This window comes from Hyalella azteca, unplaced genomic scaffold (genome assembly GCF_000764305.2).
Source record: "Hyalella azteca isolate HAZT.00-mixed unplaced genomic scaffold, Hazt_2.0.2 contig6905, whole genome shotgun sequence".
In the NCBI taxonomy this organism is placed as follows: Eukaryota; Metazoa; Arthropoda; class Malacostraca; order Amphipoda; family Hyalellidae; genus Hyalella; species Hyalella azteca.
Window position 1 is genome coordinate 94,380 of NW_025937046.1, and position 17,431 is coordinate 111,810.

General features: G+C 38.4%; 1 long non-coding RNA gene across 1 annotated transcript; it reads right to left on the reverse strand.

The window, feature by feature from the left end:
* Positions 1-6,895: 6,895 nt before the first annotated feature.
* LOC125178083 lies at positions 6,896-7,752 on the reverse strand. Its single transcript, XR_007156783.1, has 3 exons — positions 7,718-7,752; positions 7,335-7,432; positions 6,896-7,018 (listed from the first exon to the last, which is right to left on the reverse strand). It is a non-coding gene; the product is annotated as an uncharacterized LOC125178083 (long non-coding RNA).
* Positions 7,753-17,431: the final 9,679 nt, after the last annotated feature.

A 17,431-nucleotide genomic window follows, 5' to 3' on the forward strand; every position in this document is an offset into this window, starting at 1 on the left:
ATTATTTTTCTGTGTACGGCTCGACGCTCCGGGAAAAAATAATCTCAACTCGCATGTAAATGATAATTTTTGCCTGGAGCGTCGTAGTCGAGTGCAATGGTGAACGATACAAAACATTGAGTATAAAATATGAATAGATTAGATACCTCACGTGAAATAATGTATAGAAATGACCAAAATTAGAGGCTGGCGTCACGACTAACGAGTCGCGACCGCAGACGTCAGTCATCCATGGGTTCTTAGAAATACTTTTCCCATAATATTTCGAGTTTTTCTTTCAAATTAATTAATTGTTATTCCCTGCTTTGGATGTGTTATCCCGCGCTGCAATGCGTTATTATATCACCTTTGTTAACATCTCTCGCTTTCACATAGGCTCTTCGATAACTGGAAATATTTCAGTTTCTACTCTGAATCGTTTTCTATACGTTGTCATGTTCGAGTTCATAGAAAACGAGTGCGATGGCAAACTCCAGCATGTCGTAGTCGTCAGCGTAGGACGCACGGGACAAATCAGATTATCTGCGCCGCCTCACGACACGTTTTCAGCGACACCAGCAGCGCGGCGGCCATGACAGTTGGTCACAACAATCGCGGCTTAGAAATACTTGCAAGTATGAGCCGCCCGAACCGCCGTTGAAACTTACCACGCCCCGGTACTTCTCAACGGCTGGCCACCACCCACGCCAAAAATCGACCCGTCCGAAGCCACTTTGCCACGCAAAACAAGGCGAATACTAGCCCAACTTCGGTCCGGCCACTCCATTATACTAAACAGCTACAAAAATTGCATTGACAACAACATCAACAACATTTGTCCACATTGCCGTCTTCTGCCGGACGACGTGCCTCATCTTTTTAACTGCATCAGCAATCCTACAACCCTCAACATCATAGACCTATGGCGAAGGCTGGTTGGCTCCGGCCCCGTCTGGACCAGCCCGGCTGACGCGCTCGGCTGGGGCAACAACAACAATCTTTCAAGTAATGAACGCGTCGCAGCCTCCAGGGGCTATTGCGGCCCAACGTATAAATTATTCATGTAATATTCCTCATAATTTTTCTATCAGCCTTCTGGCCCCAAAAAGTCAATTGTGAATTTTTCAAGTGAATTAATAACTATTCTCTCGAGGGAAAATTATTTGGGGGGCAAAATGTAAACTATTTGTTCATAAATTCATTAAATAATCTCATCATCACATATGGTGATTATGAGTTTATCGCATTCAAGTAGAACTTATTTCGAGAAATAGTATGTTTTATCCACTAAATTAATACAATAAATATTTTCAAGATTATGTTCTCCGAATGTTATTCTCTCTAGGGAGAATATTATTTGATGAGTAACTAATTTATAATTCGTGCTACGCCCGAAGACATCGCCGCCCTCAAAAAAAGTGCAACGTAGAGCAGCAGGATAGTCTTATATCGTTTTCGCCGGCCTTGAAATGTGTGCTCCATGACCTATGATGACCAAGGTTATGAGACACGAAGGTGAGCTGGGCTTACCATACTATACATAATCCACGACACCCTGGCCAGCCACCTACGGGAGGAGGCTAATCATATATGAATGGTTAATAATTACCAATAGGTAACAATTTAATGATTTTCTTGACTTAATAAAGTCAAATGTGTCGCCATGATCTTCGGAAGGCATATAATTAGACACCTATTCTTCTCCTAGATATATGAAAATAATAATACCCTGGGGCTATGCTCGCTTCCTGGAGTTATCCCCAAAATACAACATTTCATTTATTAGCATTAGTAAGTACAAATTGTTATCTAAATGCTGTTGTGTATAAATAAAAATTCATCCTCGATATCAGAACGCACCTTGTTGAATATATTCTTGAGAGACTTCAACTTTACAGATTAAGTGATATATATGACATAGTCTACGTAGGCTGGTCTCAAAATCTCGTCCAGCCTCATGAGAGCTGATATTGAATTTCTTCGCTAATAAATTAATAGTGGTGAGAGGTTAAGTAATCTAATCACTGACTTGCACGCCTATATGAGTTGGTTCCCAAAGTTAGCGGTCCCGCTATACGGGGGGCAGTGGAAAGATTTGCGGAAAGCGGTGAGGATATATTTATATATAACAAATTTCAAGAAGAGGTGTTTGTTTCCATATGTCTGTAGGAAGAGTGCGCTAGGAATTCACTGGGGAGCCAAGGGGGCGCCAGCCTGCAAAAGTTTGGGAACCACTGCCGGCGTAGTGGAAGCAAATGGCGTTTGGCACAAGAAGAACCTTACCGCGCTGCTAGCTTTCCCAAGTCTTACCACATTTTGTCGACTGTGCCACCTCCCCACCGTCAGCTGCTCCATTGAGAATACGAGGAGCTCCCATACGAGGAGGTTGGCAATTCATGAGTGTTTTTATTTTCGACTAGTACAAATTTTTGATTGAATAATAAGCTCGATACATGAATTCCATCATAGACTTTCATATCCAGAACAGCAACTTTGTTCCGCCAAACTGACCGATAAGCCCGGCTATCGCTGGAGCCGCCATAGTTGTCCTGGGGTGAGCTCAAACAAAATTCAAATCCCATCATGTTTATTGAATATTTGTGAACAATAGAAGATGCGCAATTACAAAATTAAAGTAAATCTTCTAATGTACATGTTACTCGATGTGGCGCACAACAGATAGAATGCTGAATTTACAATATTTTTTCATTAGTAAAGTCTCCATGCCAGGAAATGTGAGAGAAACTCCGCAGTGTTGCTGAGAACGAGCCCTTATTTTTAACTTTAGAAACAAGCATATTCCGCAACATCACAACCCCGCAGTATAGAGGGACGCTTCAAATACACGAACTTTCATGCCAGACAAACCAGGCCAATGCATTAGAAAATATATACAAAGCCTCATCAAAATTGGAAATGAAATCTAAATGTAACCCAGACCACGAATGACGTCAATAGTAAATAAAAGTTTAGCTCCTGTCATGTATTCACTCATATTTAATAGAACAAAAGGCACATTGCTAGAGCTTATTAGAAATGACGGAAGAACATTTAATGTAGTCGTCGATAGCTATTTTCTGATGCTTCTAAACATCTCTCACGTAAACAATGTTTTCTTTCAAGTGACACCAACAAATTTGTAAATGGAAAAGGCACAAAGAAATGACCTCATGTTCAACTACACACTAGTTAGTGATGGCTGCATACTTTTGTCAGGAACAAGTGGGAAAAACTTTCCCTGCAACATAGCCTTGCACCCAACAGCTTGAGTGCCGCTATCACAACCCCGAAGTCTTCTAGCGCCCTTATGGTAGCTTTAAATTAATGGCTGCTGATATGCCTTTGGAGCGACATTCAAGCCTCAACAAGCAAGAGGCGCCGGCTTTCTTTCATTTTCACACCACCCTAAACAACTGCAACAACTGCCATCTTCTAGGGACCATGAGCAGCTGACACCCTCTTCCTTGGTGGCAATGAAGGCCTTAGATCCACTAATCAATCTACTTAGCCTGACCCTTTTGTCTTAGAAGTAAGTGCACTTGCTTCTTTAGTATTTCTCCTACATCCACATAAGCCTTTACACGTGCATCTTAAAAAGTTTTCTGATGGGTGCCTGGTGAGTGAATGCTGCTACAACAACACAACAATGCTGCTTACACATGTGCTTTTCTATTCAAGTATAATTACATTTATATCATTGAAGGTAATTTTTCCGTAGCATGCTTGCGAATTTCAATTCCCATTTGCAGTGCAATCTTCATCACTTTCAGGTCACTGAATAGGTTTTTCTGTTGAATGCTTTCTGAGGAAATGTCTTTTCAAGGTCCCTTTTGTAGTGCAAGCATAATCACACTCACTGCACTGAAAAGGTTTTTCTGTTGAATGCTTTCTGAGGAAATGTCTTTTCAAGGTCCCTTTTGTAGTGCAAGCATAATCACACTCACTGCACTGAATAGGTTTTTCTGTTGAATGTTTTCTGAGAAAATGTTTCTTTAAGTCACCTTTTGTGGAGCAAGCATAATCACACTCACAGCATTGAATAGGTTTATCTGTTGAATGTCTGTGAAGAAAATGTCTTTTCAAGTCACTTTTTCTAGTGCAAGCATAATCACACACTGAGCACTGAATAGGTTTTTCCGTTGAATGTCTGTACATAAAATGAATTTTCAAAACACATTTTGTGGTGCAAGCATAATCACACTTGGAGCACTGAAAAGGCTTTTCTGTTGAATGTTTTCTAAGATTATGTCTTTTCAAGTCCCCTTTTCTGGTGCATCCATAATCACACTCAGAGCACTGAATAGGTTTTTCTGTTGAATGTTTTCTGAGAAAATGTGTCTTCAAGTCATCTTTTGTGGAGCAAGCATAATCACACTCACAGCACTGAATAGGTTTTTCTGTTGAATGTCTGTAAATAAAATGTCTTTTCAGAACAGTTTTTGTGGTGCATGCATAATCACACTCAGTGCACTGTATAGGTTTTTCTGTTGAATGTTTTCCAAGAAAATGTCTTTTCAAGTCCCCTCTTGAGGTGCAAGCATAGTTGCACTCAAGGCACCGAATAGGTTTTTCTGTTGAATGTCTGTGAAGAAAATGGCTTTTCAAGTCACATTTTCTGATGCAAGCATAATCACACTCAGAACACTGAATGGGTTTTTCTGCTATATGCCTTGCAAAAAAATGTTTTTTGAAGTTTCTTCTATCATCAGAAGCATAATCACACTCTGAGCAGCAAAACCTCTTCATTGATGAAGGCTTAAAAAGGCAACGCTTGTGCAGGTTTTCTTTGCAACCACCAGCAGCTGCAGGCACCAATCCACGCTGGGAAGACGCGCGCCTCGTGCGCTGCTTGGAGCTGGACGCCCCAGAGACGTCAGCGTCGCCAGCAGCGTCTCCTGATGCTGGTGCTGACACACCAGTGCCGCACTAATAATACAAATAGAGCAATAAAATATAGAAATACTCTATATTCTTTGAGATAGAGTACACATAAACTCTCTAGTAATAAACTATATTCTATTTTTATAACGGCCAGATTAAACATGACTTTCAAATCTTACTGAAACTAAAATATGTTATTTATTTCAACAGATCTTTAAAATTATAGCTAATATGTATAGGTACAAATTGACTTGTACAGAGTTGGTTCTGATTCATCCAAGGATAAAAAATGAGTTACAATTATCTGGCCTTAAATAAGGCCAGCAATTTTGGCTCTGCAAATTTTAGCATGGATGAAACCATGTTGTCAACTTTTACCCATGTTAATTTAGAAACATTGATTTTTAGTTTGAAAACTGATTGATAGAGACACTGTTTTGAAACTGATCTGTGTCACTGATCAGTGACACTGATTTTGCCACTGTTTTAAAAGATTCATTTCAACAGGATAATCTCAAACTTTTTCACACAAAAAATTTTCTCAGAATTACTGAGGTGAACATTAATAAGAATATTTAAATACATTTCACAGCTGGAATATGGATGTTGTAATTATCAAGCAGACCAAGGATAGCTTTAAGATGTAAGAACTATTGCTGGGAATCCAAGCAATACAGCTTCCATTGAGGTGGAGGCTGTATTACTCCTCCACACACAGCAGGAGGCTGTATTGCTCTATAATCAACACAGCCCCTTCTTTGTGGTTTTGATTACCCATTACATCATTTCTTGAATGTGGTCTCAGATACATAAGGTGAATGAGAATGTTATCTTTAATTCAACACACTCAACACAGATTTCCTCATTTTTTTACTCTGCATAGATGATTTGATCTACAATTTTGTGCTTAACTAGGGGAAATCAGAAGTTTTTCTAATTATTATTTTCAAAGATTGAAAATTATTGGATTTTACTTGCACAATTTACATTGATGAAGAACAGAGCATGTATTTCACGGATCATTAGCAGGGTTGGGCACACTTCTGCTAATCCGCTAACCGCTAATTACAAAACTACCTTTTTTCTTATCGGATTAGATTTTCAGATAACTTTGCAAACCATTAGCGGACCAATTAGCTTCAGCTAAATTTGGTTCCACTAACTGGCAGTATGATATAAGTGTAAAAGTCTCTTCTGATAGAAAATTCGCGTGTTAATATTTAATCCTAAATAACATTAGCTGTGTGCCACACTGATGGCTGATTATGTCAACATATGTACGTCAACCAATCACGTCTTGTGTTACTGCAACATATTGTAGTAGCACAAGACAAGATTGGTTGATGCAGCATTGAGAGGCTGATGTTCATCAAGGGCAAAAATCATCACCTCGAGGAGATGAAGGGCAAGCCAGAATGAGGGCAGTGTGTAAACCTGCTTTTACCTGTGTGTTATTATTTCTTACTATTTCTCATTCAATTAATACTTCCTTATTCTTTTAATAAACTGTATGTTGAATGACGTTTACTGCTGAATTTCATTTGTCCATTTAATTGTTGAGTGGCTAATCATCATTTGATCTTGGCATGCTGCACCTTTTTAGGAAGCTCCTCGTCAATGCTACAACATATTGAAAGTTCAGCTCTCTATTTCTGAATTTCAGAGTTTCAGAGTCCTCCCCAAAAATTAGGCCAAAGCTAAATTGACAGACTAAAATTTAGCAATTAGCGATAATTGAGCCAAATTTTTCGGTGCTTTTTGATTAAGCGATATAAAATCTAACTTTTCAGTTAACGTATTAACCGTTATCAAAGCTAACTTTTCAGTTAGCTGTGCCCACCACTGATCAGTAGTCAACCAATGACCAATTGTTTTATCCTCTAATAGAGAATAAAAGATTGCTTGGAGAATAATGGAAATTTACAAATAGAATGAGAATGGAGGTAATCCACAGAAATAATAGGTTTCCCAACTCCTCAAAACTTTTGCACAGGCTAGGTAAAAGACAGCAAATATTATATACCTGATTCATAAACAGGGTAGAAGTGTGTGGTGGTGAGATTTGGTTGGCATTGGGAGCCTCAACCTGAGCTTCCGTCTTACATGGCACCCAAGATGAGGGTGGAGGTGGGGGGCTGAGATGTTCAACTGAACAAGCCTGTAGCAGAAGAAAAAAAGAGGACAATGAAAGGTCTTGAAGTAATACATATTATTTGAAAGAAATTATAAATAGTTATCAATAGGATTCCTTTCTATTCATTTTTATCTATCATTTCTTAGAAGTTCTTGCTAACCTTTGATTTTATTTACTATTGAAATGAAGTAACAAGTTCAGAGATATCATCTTACAAAATTATGATTCTGAAAGCCTAACTAAAAGATTCCATAGATGATTGAAAAATGAAATATCATCCTTCAAATTTTTTCAAGAAGATATTTGCAGGCATGCTATATGCTTGCAAGGCATCCATTACCTCATCATACAGGAATGGTTCCTCCTTCACAGTTACATCCTCAGTCTCATCTCCAAGCTCCTCTTTGATGTTGTGTGCAGCAGCAACCATTTCTATGGCTGAAAAATAGGTTGATAGGAGCAAGACCTCACAAAGTATAATTAATTTCCCCAAATTAACAGATCTGGTGAGCTTCAGACAAAACGGTGAGATTTCCTCAGATATGAGGAGATGGAAATCTATTAGAGAATATATTTCTACACATTGAGACTAAATCTCATGGGGCAACTTCACAGAAACTATAACATGCAAAAAATAAGATAAGCAGAAATTACACAGAGCAATAGACAATTCACTGCTGCATTTTGATAAGTGAAGAGTAGGTCATAAATAAATTGACTTACCTTCAGACTTGACTTTGCCCGCACCAGGAGACACTCTATTTAGGCTCTGCTCAGGACAGCTGCCCCTCCTGACTGCATCATCAGCAAGTTGGTGCAGCACAACGCAGCATTCTTTGGTAATGGATGCCATCTCCATAAATGGTGATCATGAGTCAATGCAGTTTATCTTTTAAATCTATCAACTTTTTTAGCAAAGGTACAAGCACTGGAGGGAATGTATAGAAATAGATAGAGGCTCAAAAGATAGACCTCAATTCCAACAACTGCAATAAAATTCAACTGGCTCACGTTAGCTTAAGCACCTAATTATTTGCTTGTTCCTTGTTGCATTGATGATTGCAGATGGACATATACACCCATAAAATGGAATGATTCAACTAATGTAACTGTAACTTGGTGAAATTTAGTTAATAAATACTTAATTTTATTGAATCATACTTAATAATGAGTTAAGTAGCATGATTTGGTATGGAACATATGAGCACAAAAAATTTCAGAACATTTCAAGTGAAGTCAACTGACCAATATTTGGTCAATATGATCTTCTCACCAACAATTAGTGCAAGATATGTCAAAAATTTGCATACCATTTGGTCAAGATATGCGTATAAGGTTTCCAAATTTTCATGAGATTTTTCCAACTCACAGCACACTTACTTGAATTTTGCACTTTGTCAAAACTTTGTCCAAGTTCACATATACCAATTAATAAATAAAATTTCAAGTAATAATCTAATGTAGGTACCTATCCAAACAAATTTTCTATTTCTTCATTTTTCCTGCACTATAAAAATGGCTACATGTCCAGTGAATATACCAAAGGAATTGAAGATATGCACTTGAATACTCCTAATAATTTCATTGCCAGGCTTCAGCCAAACAATCACACAATTTTCAACATATATATAGAACAAAACAAAACTAATATTCTCATCTAAATCAAGGAATATGAAGCAGGTACAAATGATTTGATACAAAATTTCCAATTCAAGGATTAGAAAGAATTAATTCTATCCCAAGTTATTACCTATATATAGTTGAGTAAGATGGAGGAAATGAGGGGAAAACAAGAATATATCCTGAGCGCATGAGAGCAACTTTAGCACGTTGACAGGAACACTGCCAGTAAAACAGCAGAGTCTGAAAGAAACCATATTTTACTATTTAACCCAAAGATGATATTTTAATTATCCCATAACTACATTTTATACATTTATATAGATTCGCTTTATATTTATTATTTACTTAAATACGAATATTCATATAATCAAAGCTACCTCTATGATTTCATATGAAAGACATTAGAAGCTTAACAATTCCATTTTATGCCTTGCTATTTCATAAGTCACGGCCAAAATTAATTAGGATTATTCAGAAATTTTGGATTCATTTGGTGTGAAGATTTTTTTATGAACAAACCATTTTTAAAATAATTGAAATTTACCCCAATTTTTTGTTTATGGATGTAAATGGCTAGGACAGTTACCTTAATTATTAGTTCAAATTGTAACTTTCTAAATTCCTTAATGAATTCTCAGTTTTAAACAAACTTTCAAAATTTGCTGGCAAGTTTTTCCAAAAAATGGTTAGGGCATGGCTCTTGTCTTGGTTCTATCTATGCCAATATTTACATATGCTTTCACAAACTTGCTTGGCTGGCCAATTGTCCAATTGATTTGAAGCCAATATTCTACCTAACTGATACATAAATGTCATCATTCCAATTTTTGATCATCTTCCTCATGTCAACTTAAATTTAAATTGTCAAGTCCATCCAATTCACCATAGAGCTTTGATCAAGGCGTAGATTGTCATATAATCATATATTGACTCTAATGTTACTAATCTAATAATAATTTCAACACTTTTGTTTATCTTCTGTTAGCAATACTTATGTTTATTGGTTTAAGCAATGGCTTGTTCAGCTTTTGTAACATTTGCCTCCAGTTGGATGAATTTTAAACAATAATTCATTGCAACTTTTCAACTTCATCTACATTTCGTGTTATGTAATCCCACATTGAATTTATGTGCAATATCTTCTTGCTAAATGGGTTTTTGTAACAACTGTTTTTTACCCAAATCATGAAAATCATAACAAAGCTATACAATGATATTTTTTTAATAATGGAAATATTTAGTACTAAAAATATTTACTGAAATACACATCAAATAATAATCTTCAGGTTTTATTGGTGAATAATTTTAATATCACTTCTTCCAATATGAAGACATTTCTCCTGTGCATTTGTGATAATTTCTAGTTCATAAATACTATTGTACAAAATGTGCTTCAGCATACACTGGTATGGCATTCACCACTTCATTTAACTGTACAATTTCACGCAAAGTGATGTACGTAATGTCATATAGCGATTTAAAAATTTTTGGTTCATATAATAGTTAAGAATGTTAACCAGACTCCTGCTTCTGGTATTTCTGTATTTCAGACAACAAAAGACAATAACTTTTGTCCCAATGAGGGATAAAAATTGGGACAACTTTTGAAATCTGGGACAATACTGAGATGAGATGTCCTAAAACCAAATATGAACTATAAAATTTCCTCCTATTTACATTTTATTAACAATTTAATCATTTCACATTCTTCATTATGCAAAAAGATACTGCTAATGTCCATCTCTTGAAAGAGAGCAAATTTAATGGGCCAGAGAAAGCCAGCTTTCTCATCAATACAGCCATCCTTATCAATACAGCCATCCTCATCAATACAGCCAACTCTTAAGGTGCATTTCAAAGTTTCCAGTTGTAACAGATTTTTTCTCTGCTTAATACTATTACTAACCACCACTAATTTTAGAATAATAATACCATTCTATAACTATTCTAAAATAATAATAATCTAAAATAATAATAATATAACCATTTGTGACATCAATTCCAGCCGACGTAGTGTGGAATTCTATGGATGGAAGTTAACTTACAAGAAAGCTTTACTGACTATAAAGGACAAGGAGGATCATAAGTGGACAAGCTGTTTGAATTGTGTAGTACCTCAAATTTGTTATAGAATTGTTTAGTTGTCTCTTTTTTGATTAATCTTTTTAATTTTTCTTTTATCTATTGGATTATTTGAAAATTTTCCAGACCATGTTTGTAACGCTTGCGTTTAAGTCAGGTAGGTATAAGTTAAGTTAGTTTAATAATCAAGTTAATCAGTACACATACCATACTTGGGCACAACCAATTACAGCTGGGAAGGATGACACACACAATTCCACCAACCAATCACAGCTGGAAAGGGATATCATCATTCATCACTAATGATTGATATGTACCTATATAATGGACTGAAAGTGGAAGTTCCAGTTATTTCCGAGCTTTCAGGTTCTGCTTTCCCAAGTATCAAGTCCTGCTTTAATATGCTATGTGTATTGGTTAATTTAATACCTCTCTAGAATTCCACAATATGTAGCAGGGTAGTGTTCAGAGGCTAAGAGCAAATGGCGGTCAGTAGCTCAGTAGCTGGTCATGCGGCCAACCAATGGTTGCTTACTTCATACTTGTATGTGAATGAAGACAGCTAAGATTTATGTCAATTATCATGTAACAGCTAACTTGTATCCAACTTGTTTGTCTAATTCCTTACAACTTTTTATCAATATTTTTTACTCTTGCCGTTTTATGATAGCACAATACATATATTCATCAACAATGGCTACATTGAATTTTTTTATTCATTTCTGAATAAGGCTAAAAATATCTCATTCACTGAGTTGAAACAACAGGCCACATCAGGCCTACATTTCAGCGCCGACATCATTATGAAACATTATAGTTTTTTACTCTAAATCGTTTTCTATTCGTTGTCATGTTCGAGTTCATAGAAAACGAGTGCGAGGACAAACTCCAGCATGTCGTAGTCGTCAACGTAAGACGCACGGGACAAATCAGATTATCTGCACCGCATCACGACACGTTTTCAAATATTACAATGGAGGGGGGACTTAATTCATGACAGCCGAGCGGTCACCAAGAAGGCCAGTCGGGCCCGTGGGCCGTGGGAGGCCTTCTTGCAAGTGTTTCCTCACGCCACTAACCTGGGCATATACTTTCAAAAAAAAAAAAAGAGATCGTAAGTTCATCAGCCAATCATTGACGGCCTCTCAAGCAAAATCCACCAATCATAGACAAGAAAATAGAGCGTAAGTACTTACGTTCACTTAGCGAGTTTTGAAAGTATGGCCCCTGGTCACAGCGTTTAATTCGAACATTAAACTAACTATGTAAGCTTTAATTAGCGCAATGAGCAAAATAAAATGCTCCTAATGCTACATTGCCACGGCCGATGCGAAGTATTGGTGGTTTAGCTCTTGTAAGGAGATCGTTGTAATGCGTTCGAGTCCGGCTGCGGTATTATACGCTGATATACGCTTATATTATATACGCAATAAATAATACGCGCTATTGTACGCTGTATATATTGTACGTGGCAGTACGCGGTGTCGTTACGGAAATTCGAATTTGTACGCTATCAAATATTTCCCAAACCCAGTGGTAACAGTTTAGAGTACCAGGATTGGAGCAGCGAGGCGTGGGTTCGATCCCAGCTTCCTGCGACAGTTCTGGTCAAGTCGTCTAGGAGGTCGGGTGGTTGAGCAAGGCAAAATTGGAGGAGTGGGTTGCATGTTCGAGACCGGCAACAAACTGTGAATGTTCGGCGATATTGACAATCAGCGACTCGCCACTAGTTCGGCTGACTCTACCACTGTGCTCTCTGCTCTGCCATTATTGCCCTCAACAACGCTGTTATGTACTCAATCTTTCAAGAACTGAACGCGTCGCAGCCTGTAGAGGCTATTTTAGCCCAACGTTTAAATCAGGGATGTTAAATCCTTCATCACTTTTCTTTAGGCCATCTGGGCCCCAAAAAGTCTATTTCGAATATTTATGACATCCTGCATATTAGCACAAGTTGAATTTGTGTGAGGGACAAAATTCCAACTACTTCTTGATAAATTCACTTAATAATCTCATAATTATATATGGTGATTATGAGATTATTGCATTAAATTAGTATTTATTTTGAGAAATAATGTGCTGTGATCACTAAAATAATACAATGAATATTAAAAAAATTATGTTCTCCAGTTTATCTTCTCTCTATGAAGTATATTATTTGATGAGTAACTAAATTAAACTTCATGCTGCGCCCGAAGACATCACCGCCCTCAAAAAGTGCAACGTAGAGCAGCAGGATAGTCTTGTATCGTTTTCGCCGGCCTTGAAATGTGTGCTCCATGACCTATGATGACCAAGGTTATGAGACACGAAGGGGAGCTAGGCTTACCATACTATACATAATCCACGACACCGTAGCAAGCCACCTACGGGAGGATGCTAATCATATGTAAACGGCTAATATTTACCAATAGCTAATAATTTAATTATTTTCATGACTTAATCCATGATCTTCGGAAGGCATCTAATTAGACACTTATTCTTCTCCTAGAGATATGAAAAAACCGAACCGAAGCTATGTGCGTTTCCTGGAGTTATCCCTCAAAATCTCTATTTCGAAACACGTATTCAGCTCATTATAATTTAGCATTGTTACTCATCAACACATAATTCCTAACCTTGTCTACAACATATCATTTATTAGCATTAGTATGTATAAACTGTGATATAAGTACTGTTGTGTATAAAATAAGAACTCATCTTCGATATCTGAAAGCACCTTGTTGAATATATTATAGACAGACTTTGACTTTAAAGATTGATTTACATATATGAGATAGTTTATGTAAGCCGGTCTCGAAATATTGCCCCAGGCTAACTAGAGCTGATATTAAATTTCTTCGCTAATAAATAAATAGTGGTGAGATGATAAGCAACCTGGGGCCATACTTTCAAAACTCGCTAAGTGAACGTAAGTACTTACGCTCTATTTTCTTGTCTGTGGTTGGTGGATTTGGCTTGAAAGGCCGTCAATGATTGGCTGATGAACTTTCGATCTCTTAACTTTTTTGAAAGTATAGGCCCTGATCACTGACTTGCACGCCGTGGTGATTGAGTTGGTTCCCAAAGTTAGCTGGCTCGCTATACGGGGGGCGGTGGAAAGAGGGAACGGTGAGGATATATCTATATATAGAAAATTTCAGGAAGATGTGTTTTCTCCCGTATGTGTGTGTCTATGGGGAGGGGCGTCTATCTATTCCGTATTCCACCCCTCCCGGGGGCGGTGGAAAGATTTGAGGGGAGCGGTAAGGATATATTTATATATAGCAAATATCAAGAAGAGGTGTTTGCTTCCATATGTCTGCAGTGGAGAGTGCGCTAGGAATTCACTGGGGAGCCAAGGGGGCGCCGGCCTGCAAAAGTTTGGGAACCACTGCCGGCGTAGTCGAAGCAAATGGCGTTTGGCACGAGAAGAACCTTACCGCGCTGCTAGCTTTCCCAAGTCTTACCACATTTTGTCGACTGTGCCACCTCCCTACCGTCAGCTGCTCCATAGAGAATACGAGGAGCTCCCATCCTCAACAGTAAGTCGTCCCCTTCAAAACCGTATGTATCTCGTCTCACATATCAGATCTGTGGATCAGGTGTATCACACACCTGATCTTGAATCAGCTTTTTGACTTGACGATCCTAAACAATCTTCTCAATTAATCCGCTCGATATTTTCAATTCATAAAAGCAGTTTGTACTTCCTAATGAGTAGCAGGAGCGCTCATTCATGATCGTGACTAGCTGACTCTTGCAACCAGCGGACGCTGATCGTTACTTGCTGACACTTGTGACTTGCTGGCACTTGTGGTCACAAGCTGACACCTGTCGTGACTTGCTGACACTTGCCGTAACTTGCTGACTCATGTCGTGACTTGATGACACTTGTGATTTGATGTCACCAGTAGTTACTACCTGATACTTGCCGTGACTTGCTGTCACATGCAACTTGCTTGCACACGTCGTGACTTATTAGCACTAGTCGTTATACATGCTGACACTTTTCGCTATAACCGAAGCTCTCCTGATTTATTCATGAAATTTGACAATTCATGAGTGTTTTTATTTTCAAGTGGCATAAATTTTTGGATAGAACAATACGCTCGATACATGAATTCCACCATTGACTTTCTGATGCAGAACAGCAACTTCGTTCCGCCGAACCGACCGCTAAGCCCGGCTGGCGCTGGAGTTGCCATAGCTGTCCTGGGGTTAGCTCAAACAAAATTCAAAGTCCATCATGTTTATTGAATAATTGTGAACAATAGAAGATGCGCAATTGCAAAATAAAAGTAAATCTTCTAATGTACATTTTACGTGAGGCAGCGCACAACAGATAGATTACTGAAATTACAATATTTTTTCATTAGTAAAGTCTCCATGCCTGAAATGTAGGAGAAACTACGCAGTGTTGCTGAGAACGAGACCTTATTTTATACTTTAGAAACAAGCATAATTCCGCAACATCACAACCCCGCAGTATGGAGGGTCCCTTCAAATACAGGAACTTTCATGCCAGACAAACAGGCCAATGCATTAGAATATATACAAAGCCTCATCAAAATTGAAGATAAAATCAACAGATAACCCAGACCACGAATGACGTTAATAGTACGTGAAAGTTTAGTTCCTGTCTTGTATTCACTCATATTTACTAGTACAAAAGGCACATTGCTAGAGCTTATTGGATATGATGGAAAAATTTTTAACGTAGTCGTCGATGGCTATTTTCCGATGCCTGTAAACTTCTTTCACGTAAACCTTCTTTTGTTTCAAGTAACACCAACAAATTTGTGAATAAAAAAGAATAAAAAAGCACAAAGAAAGGACCTCATGTATAGCAACGCACTAGTTAGTGACGGCTGTATCCTGCTGTCAGGAACATGAAGGAAAGGCACTCCCTGCAACATAGCCTCGCACCCAACAGCTTGAGTGCCGCTGTCACTGCCCTGAAAGCTTCCAGCGCCCTTATGGTAGCTTTAAAATAAATGGTTGCTGATATATCTTTTTAGCGGCACTCAGGCCTCAACAAGCAAGAGGCGCCGGCTTTCTTTAATTTTCACACCACCATGAACAACTGCAACAACTGCCATCTTCGAGGGACCACGAGCAGCTGACACCCTATTCCTTGGTGGCAATGAAGGCCTTAGATCCACTAATCATTCTACTTAGCCTGACCCTTTTGTCTTAGAAGGAAGTGCACTTGCTTCTTTAGTATTTCTCGTACATCCACAAAAGCCTTCACACGTGCATCTTCAAAGGTTTTCTGATGGGTGCCTGGTGAGTGAATGCTGCTTACATATGCGCTTTTCTATACAAGTGTAATTACATTTATGCCATTGAAGTTAATTTTTCCATAGCATGCTTGCGAAAAAATGACATTTCAAATCCCCTTTGCGGTGCAATCATTATCACTCTCAGGTCACTGAATAGGCTTTTCTGTTGAATGCTTTCTGAGGAAATGTTTTTTCAAGGTCCCTTTTGTAGTGCAAGCATAATCACACTCACTGCACTGAATAGGTTTTTCTGTATTGTAATTATCAAGCAGACCAAGGATAGCTTTAAGATGTAAGAACTATTGCTGGGAATCCAAGCAATACAGCTTCCATTGTGGTGGAGGCTGGTGAACTTTTTGACATATCTTCCACGACGATTCTTGTAGCTCTTTTGGCAAGCCAACATTCTTCTACACGACCTAAGATTCAAGCACAAGCAGAGACAATAAAAGCTGGCGATCAAAGCAACCTTCTTAAGGTTACTTACGATGTGTGCAACTGGTATAGAGATGCAACTTGCTTGACGCTTCACTAGATGCAATCTGCGCTTGTTAGCCATGGAAATACTCCTTATTCTCAGTATTCCTCTACTATCGTCACCGTACATTATACAATTCGTCAACTGCATATTTTAAAGCTAATCTGATATTTTTGCGGCTGATAAGCCACTGCAAATGAAAATTGATCGCTGTAAAATGTCAATGATATAATATAGAAAACTGAAGGTATCTTCCTACCTTCACTTAGTTTGGTAGCTCGGCAATGTATACAATTAATGCCTCGAACCATTTCTGACCGGACTTCCAATTTAATAATTCCGAATTAATGTCTTGATTAAATAAAGCTTTAAATTAATTAAAATAATTTCGAGCACACGTAGCAGTTTAGCAGCTCAGCCATCCTTATTTCTATTATAGCGACTCTAAAGACAAAACTTCTCTGCCCCTGTTCCGCGTCCTAGCAAGCAGTTCTACTCTAACGTTCATACAGTCAACACACAGGATTAATCATCTCTTCATCTTCAGCCTTCGTCGACGTCAAGATGTCGGACACGAACTTCTTGTGTTTTAGCCCCGTCTCTATGAAGCAGTAGAGACCTGTGGAGCGATCGGGGTTTGGCAGTGGCTACTTTTCGGGCGGTGATGAGGTCACGGCGGACCACACTGGTACTATCTCTGATGCGTTCGGGACTTGGGCCCTACCAGGAGCGACTTCCCGTCAGTACGGCATGAAGAACTGTCGTCACAGCGCCCACGGACCGGCGGACCATCTGGTTACGCAACGACACCGAACTTGCTGGTTCTGCATTCACGGAGGTGAGCTGCGAAAACTAACGCGTAGTGCTCGCTTAAAGCTCTTCATGGTGCCTTGTCCCTCCAATATGGAGGGTAGAACCTCCACTAATTGTGCCCATATTCATTTAGTGTAAATTGGAAGTCCTGTGTCTATTAGGCATTTATAATGATAT